Source organism: Diceros bicornis, chromosome 19 (assembly GCF_020826845.1).
Source record: "Diceros bicornis minor isolate mBicDic1 chromosome 19, mDicBic1.mat.cur, whole genome shotgun sequence".
Lineage (NCBI taxonomy): Eukaryota > Metazoa > Chordata > Mammalia > Perissodactyla > Rhinocerotidae > Diceros > Diceros bicornis.
The window spans coordinates 15,393,685-15,400,963 of record NC_080758.1 but is presented as its reverse complement, the minus strand read 5'-3'; positions in this window follow the sequence as shown (position 1 = coordinate 15,400,963).

Here is a 7,279-nt window from a genome sequence, read left to right as displayed (position 1 = left end):
ACCCAGTATGCCTGGTGTCCTTATAAGAAGAAGAAATTAGGACACACAGATGCACAGAGGGAAGACCATGTGAAGACATGGGGAGAAGACAGCCATCTATAAGCCAAGGAGAGAGGCCTCAGAAGAAACCAACCCTGCCGACACCTTGATCCTGAACTTTCAGCCTCTAGAACTGTGAGAAAATAAGTTTTTGTTGTTTAAGCCCCCCAACGTGTGGTACTTTTTGTTATGGCAGCCCTAGCAAATTAATACAGAGGGGATGGATTTAAGAGGATTATACAGGTTGTCAACTGTTCGGATGACATAGGAGTGGGGGGTGCACTATGGGATTACATACAGCTGGTTTGGAAATTGGGAAGACCAGGGAGAAGAGAGTGCCAGGAATAGACACAAGGGGAGCCTAGAGGGAGGAGCAGGGCTGGAGAGGAGTGGATTGGGACTAGGTTGTACTGGAAGTGCCACTGGGCGTGTCAGGAGTGCTATCCAGAATGCTTTTGGAAATGAGGCTGGGGGTGCTTGCAATCAAAGCCAGACACTCAGAAGGCTGAGGAGAAGGAATAGAATGGTCCTTGTGTCAACTGGGGCCCTTGGTTGCAAGCAATCAAAACTGGTTCAGGCTAACTTAAGCAAAATGAAAGGTATTGAACAGGATTCTGGAGGCTCCCAGCAGTGATGCGAAGGCTCGAGGCCAGACTAGGCAAGTGAGCTGGAGGCCAGGGAAGCTGGTCCACTGTGAGCATGGCCAGAACCATGCCACAGGGCAGCCTGTGAGGACTCTCAGGGCTGCAGGGCTCCCGATGCCACCTCCCACTTGCACCCCTTAGCAGATGCCTTCCCAGCCTTTAGAAAGGGCCTAGGAAAGATATTCCATTACTGGGTAACCAAATAAAGTCATGGTTCCCCTCGCCATGTAATTAGCGTATTACTCCCATTAAAATGATGAAGAAACTGAGGTTCAGGGAGGGAAAGTCACTTACCCAAGGTCATACAATTCAAATCCAGGTCTGTTGGATTCCAGCACCTGGCCCCTTCCACTGCACCAGCTGTCACCTAGCTGGCTCTTCATGGAGCCCAAGGTTGGAGCTGGGAGAGCCTTAGCAGTGGGTGGTCTCTAAGCCAGGCCCCTTCTGAGGCTGGGAAGGAATTTCACCTGCTCCCATGAAGGAGGGAGTCCCCTCACCCCATCTTCTGGTGCTCCCCACTGGAGAAATCCCCCATTGCCCTTCATCAGGAGCAGAGCTGGAACTGCTGGTTCCAGACCTTGGGATGCTTCTCATGCTTACCCCCCGCCCCCCGCCCCCCCTGCCTTCCTGCTGTAGCCATGTGAACCTGAGCCATCTCCCCTCCAGCCCAGGGCCCTGCTTCAGGTGTATCAAAGTCCCAGCGCTGTGTAAATCCCAGCGCAGCGTGAGATTCAAACACATCTCAGCAGGCTTTGTGAATACATTAGTTTTATTTTCCTCTAAGATGCCGTGGGGTGGGGGTGGGGGGCCCCACTCTGGAACTCAATATGCAAATATATGCAGATCGCATCCAAATGAGGGTGTCCCGGGATTGATGGGAAGAAAAGCAATCAGAGCAGGCCCGGGGCTCTGCAGCGTCGCAGCCAGAAAGCGGCTATCCCGGGAGGGTGACTTGGGCTCTGTTCAGAGCGTGTTCTTTGAAGCAATGTCTCCGCAGCACAGGGGAAGGAAGAGCTGTGGAAATTGGTTCTGGATACTTCCTGGCAAAATGTTCTCAATTGCTTCAACTATAGTGGGGGTGGGCTGAGAGGGAGGAGAATCTCTGAGCCTCTCTCAGTTACCATGGCCCGTGGGGGGTGTTCCCGTCACAGATTTCTAAACCAGGGGAGCTTGCTAACATCCAATTCCGGCCCCACTGATTACTGAATCAGAATCTCTTGAGATTCTGTGTTTTTAAACAAGTCCCCGGCCTTGGGAAATACTGATGCAAACCAGGGGCTCTTAATCTCCAGTCTCTTACAGGTTTCAGGGGCCCGTATAGCATTGTTCTCAACCCTGGCTGCATACGAGAATCAGGGGGGCTTTAAAAAAATCCCAATGCCCGGGCTGAACCCCAGACCAATTAAGTCAGAATCTCTGGGGGAGGAGGGTGAAACCCAGGCATCGCTAGTCAAAAGAAAATCCCAGGAGATTCCACTGTGAGCCAAATTTGAGAAGCACTGCAGAACAGGTGTTCTCATAGAACATTTGTTATACTGGGTTCCCTTTGGGGCTGCATTTAGCTCCAGGCCCCCCAGCCCATGGTGGAAGTTTCAGGAGCCTCTCCTAGGAAAGGGACTGTACTCAGGGCTGACATTCAGCTGGTAAGCACCAGTTGTTAAAATATTGAAATATTTCCCCGCCCATTGGTGACAGGTGCTGCTTGGAACCTTCTAAGTGCCCCAGAGCCCTGGCCCTTCCCCTAGAGCCCCTAGGACTTCAGATCCAGGAATGAAAGAGTTAATAATGGGTCACCCCTCTTCCCCTTAGGGGCCTCCTGGAGCTCTTTGGATGAAATCAGTTCTGACTGGTTGGGGTCTTGATTGTTAAATAGTTGAACATCAGCCCTCGTTATAACACTGAGGTGGGAGCATCAGTTTTACAGTTAGAAAGGCCTAGATTCCCACCTAATTTTAGTACTAGCTGTGTGACCTCGGACAAGTGGCTTTATCTCTCTGAGCTTCAGTTTTCTCATCTGGAAATGGGATCAAAAGCCCTCCCTCTCAGCCTCGGGATGAAGCTCGACTAAAGCAGAGGTCTCAAGACCTCTTGTATCAGAATCACTTGGCAGGCTTGTTAAAACAAAGATAGCTGGACCTCACCCAGAGGTGCTGATTCCATAGTTCTGGGGTGGAGGCAAGCAATGATCTGCAGTTCTAACTAGTTCCCAGATGATACTGATGCTGCTGGTCCTGGAACTACTCTAAGAACCGCCCAACTAGAAGATGCATGAGAAAATACGCCCCGCCAACGGCAGGGGCTCAGCCCAGGTTTGTAAAAGGGGCAAAGAAGCTGCCAGTTGCCCTGTGTGCTGTGCGGGCCTCTCCCTCCTGCTCCGCTCCCCAGGGCTCTCGATTTGACCGGCCAGCACAAACTAAGTGACCACTGAATGTTTAACCTGGGATTTCCTGAGGATTAGAGCCTCCCGCACCCCATCTCCATTGTAAACAGGACCAGATTTAGACCTTTAGAGGCTGTGATCACAAGAATATGGTGTCCTTGCCCCTATGTCATCCCGAGTTAAACAACACTCAACCCTGAAATGACTATTTAAGGAAGTCCAGTGAAGCTCTGAGTTTTCCCATGCTGGCTACGTTAAGGACTTTTTTCAAATATCAAAAACAATCTTTGTGGTGAGGAGTGATGAATAAGCAGAGCACAGGATTTTTAGGGCAGTGAAACTACTTGGTGTGAGAGCAAAATGATGGATACATGTTATTATGCATTTGTCCAAACCTGTAGAATGTACGACACCAAAAGCGAACCCTAATGTAAACTTGACTTTGGGTGATAATGATGTGTCATTGCAGGTTCGTGGATTGTAACAAATGTACCACTCTGGTGGGGGACGTTGATAACAGGGAGGCTGTGCATGTGTGGGGGCAGGGGGCGTATGGGAAATCTCTGTACTTTCCCCTCAATTTTGCTGTGAACCTTAAACTGCTCTAAAAAAAATAAAGTCTTAATTAAAAACAAACAAGCAAACCATCTTTTAAATTTTAGGTTGCACCTGCTTTGCTGGGATCCAACCATGCCCAGCGGGCAATCTGATGCCAAGGGAACTGGTCCCAGGCTCATCCTCTTGCCCCTCAATTTGCACGTCTCTCCCTCCACAGCCCCACCCTTTCTCATGGTCTTGAACCTCTCACTTTAAAGGAAACTCCACTTGACTGTTCTCTGCCCCTTCCAGCTACTTTACTCTTTTATTTTCCTTTTTTAGCCCCCTCAATATTTTCTTACAGAGCCCAGGCAAATAACCTACAACCGTTCTCTCTGTTGGTTCCTAGGCTTAACTCCCTCCAGCCTGACTTCTGGGCACCCCGCAGCCCCCAGACTGCTTCCCCCACTGACTTCCCTCTTGCCAGATCCAGTGACCTGATCTTAGCACGGGATTTGGAGTCAGAAGGCCTAGACAGGAGCTCTGTCACTCACCAGCTGTGTGACTGAGCAACTTGAAGCACTTCTCTGGGCCTTGGTTCTGTCACCTTGAAAATGGTTTCCAGTCTCTGCCTCCCACGAATGCCAAGGGGCTCTGAAAGCTCAGATTCAAATAGGACATTAAGAAAGTCTGCTTTTTGGTGCAAATCAGATGTGACAAGGAATACGACAGGCTGGATAAACTGTCAAGGGCCCCCCCACATGTATTGACTATTAGAATGATCACAGGCTGAGGTGGCTGGGGGCACATGCAGAATGTAGTGGAAAGAACAGGGTGCTGGTGTCAGGTCTGGGTTGAGTCCCAGGTCTGCCCCTTGCTGTGTGGACTTGGGCAACTCCCTGAGTCTCACAGATTCCTCACCAGTAAAAGGGGCTCATGAATCCTGGTTCACAAGGTTAACTGGGATCATGAGTCCTAATTTGTAAAGGTGACAACACTAGAGTAACAGAATCATAATAGCCAATGGTTTTTTTTTTTTTTGCATACCTACTATGTGTTAAAAACTTGCAATGTATAATGTCACTTAAGCCCCCCACAATCCTTTGAAGTGAGGATTGTTCTCTTTTCCATTTTACAGATGAGGAAATGGAGGCATAGAGAGGCAAAGTGACTGTCTGTGGTCACACAGCCAGACATAGTAGAAGCTGGAATTTGAACCAAGCTGGTCTGATTGCAAAGTCAATGCCCTATGGCTTCTTGTTGAAGGAGCTCAATACAGATAAGTGGGAGGCATGACATTATTATTACTATTAGGGCCTCTTAAGAGTCAGCGTGGGAATTGCTACCACCCTGGGGCTAGGGATGGTAGGTGTGTTTGGGGGCGGGTGGCGGGTACGTGAGTGATGCTCTCCTCTGGGGCAATGTCTTGCAGTATACACACCTTTCTGCTTCATCCCAGACATGAGTGTCTTCCTCACATCCTGCCATGGCCTCTCAGGCCTGGCTGCCCCTCCCCTCTCTGGTAGGTTTGGGAGAAACAGGCTTGGAGTTCCCCCATCCTAGAGAGGGGAAGGGATTCCTCATCTCGTGAGGCTGACCCTGGTCTGGGGGCCTGGAGTTACTAATAGCAGCCTGCAGGGCTGTGTCATCCAGCTGGTGACTCAAGGCTCCAGGATCGCCCCCTCCCCATCCTGATGGGGCCTCCACCAGGTGAGGGGCTTGGAGTCCAAGCTATGACTCCAGTCAGGGCTGGGGGTACCCACCTGGGGGTATATCCTGTCTCTGCCTCCTCTCCCAGGGCCTTGGCCAAACAGTTGTGGCATTGGAAGGAGGGGCTGGGGGAAGTGGGGAAGGGGATGTGGTAACCAGAACCACTTCCTGCCATTGCTGTGTTGAAAGCCGTGTTCTCCCCAAGTTCCCCTTGATGGGGGTGGGGATCCAAGGCATAAAGGAGGAAGTTGGGAGGGGGTGAGGAAGGAGGGTTCTTGCTTGGATTGACTCCAGGAATCAACGTCTGGGGTTCCTGGCGGGGTGCTCTCTCCCTGCTCCCCAGTTGGTAAAAACAGCCAGCTGGCCCGGAGGCAATCATAATTAGAGTGGCAGCAAGCACTTATTACCATGTGCTGGGCACTTTATATCTGTTAACTCATTTGACCCTTACAAACCCATGAGGTAAGCACTGTTATTACCCCGAGTTTACAGATGGGGAAACTGAGGCACTGACAGGATATGTCAATTGCTCAGATCACACAGCAAGTTGGTGCCAGAGCTGCGATTTGAACTTAGGAAGCTTGGCTCCGGGGTGCAGGCTCTTAGCTACCACTCCTGATTGCCCCACACTCTGTCCCTGGCTTGCTCTGTGACCTAAGAGAGCTAAATTCTCCACTCTGGGCCTCAGTTTCCTCATCTGCATGATGGGAATAATTGGAGTAGATAAGTACACTTCTCTCTTGTGATGTTTGTCTCTCTGGTAATTAATTACTCATTCAATTTCTTCCCCACTGGACTCTTAGCTCCATGAACACGGGGACAAAGGCTATCTCGGTCACTGTATATTACCAATTCTTAGCACAATGCCTGGCCCATAAAAACTCAATGAATGTTTGTTGGGTAAATGATCTTTAAAGGTTTGAGGGTCATCATCAATGGTTTGAGTACATGATAGAAGTTTTGGACCCTTTACATAGAAAAATCAACATATATCAGTGGTTCTCAACTGGGGGCAATTTTGCCCCTCCCACCCGCCAAGGTGACATTTGGCAATGTTTGGCAACATTTCTGGTTGTCACAACTGGCAGGGGGAGGTGCTACTGGTATGGGGTAGAGGCTGAGGATGCTACTAAACATCCTACAATGCACAGAACAGCCCCCCAAAACAAAGGATTATCCGGCCCCAAATGTCAATATTGCTAAATTTGAGAAATGTGACATGTCTACATAGATATGACCTATTTTGTACAATTGATGGCAAGTTGGAGGTGGTCCGTGGATTCTCCTAAAGCCCATGTCTGCCACCAGATGAAGATCCCTTGGATTGGAGGGTCTCTGTTTCCATCTCTAAAATCATATTGCTCTATGACCCTACACTCTCAAGTCTGGAATATAGTTTCCCTGGATTCCCTGTCCTAGTCTCTGATTCCCCTAAGGCCTGCACCTCCTCTCTGATCTTCAGTGGGTGCTGGGGATCAGGGGAGAAGGGTCCAGATTTTAAATCTCCCCTTCCCCATCCCATTCCCCCGCTCCCCTCCAGCCCCTGGTCGTCTCAGTTCCCTGTAAATGGTAAGATGCATGAAAAGCTTAAGAACCAGGCAGCCCTAGGCTTGAATCCTAGTTTTGTTCATTAACTTGCTGTGTGATCATAGGCAAGTTCCTTAACTGCTCTGAGCCTCAGTTTCCTCCTCTGAAAATGGGAGGGGTACTTCTTAAATCTACCTCACAGATGGTGGTGAGAATGAACTGAGATTCCTATAGGGAACTTATCAGAGTAATCAATACAGTAAATCTTAAAAAATGCATATTACAGTTCAGAGATGAAATGACTTGCCCAAGGTCACAGAGCTGGAAAATGGCAGAGCTGGGACTGAAAACCAGAACTGTTACAGACTTGCTTATTAGATAAGCATATAACGTGTCTGGCACCTCGTAAGCCCTTTACATACAGCTTGTTGAATTGCTATTG